The following is a 561-nucleotide window of genomic DNA, read 5'->3' on the forward strand; positions in this document are numbered from 1 at the left end:
TTAATTATGGGCGCGTTGGTACGTTGCTCGGATCTCGCACTCGCATAGGACTCTGGATATAAAATCCAAAGAACAGGATGGACATCCTGTAAATTCCGACTAGCGACTCTTTACGTTTCATACAAATTTCTAGATGATTTGAGTTGGGTTGAGCGGAATTTTCAGGATGGAATTCCTGATCAAGAAGTGCCATTTGACACTGTTATAAAGGCGGATCAATGGCAAAGTACACACAAACCCATCTAGGTTTTGTGCCTTTGAAAAGACGAAAGCACACGTGTCCTGACGGGTATGCGACGTACAATGAAAAAAATATAGCTGAACTTTGGGCTTTGCTGGCGGAGCTGTTATTTTAGAAGCTTTAGACCTAACCTCTTTGGTAATTTACGCGAAGAAAAAAAACTACCGGGGTAATGTTCTAAATATTGCTACTCCCGTGCGCATGGCTGTGTATACAGACTTTGTGGAGTACTACCTCCGTCCCGAAAAAGCTGCATGAAAGTGATTATCCTACTCTGTATTGGCTAAAAACACCGCAAAGCAGCATGTAATTGGTAGAAA

Source organism: Phytophthora parasitica (genome assembly GCF_000247585.1).
Source record: "Phytophthora parasitica INRA-310 unplaced genomic scaffold supercont2.138, whole genome shotgun sequence".
Taxonomy (NCBI): Eukaryota; Oomycota; class Peronosporomycetes; order Peronosporales; family Peronosporaceae; genus Phytophthora; species Phytophthora nicotianae.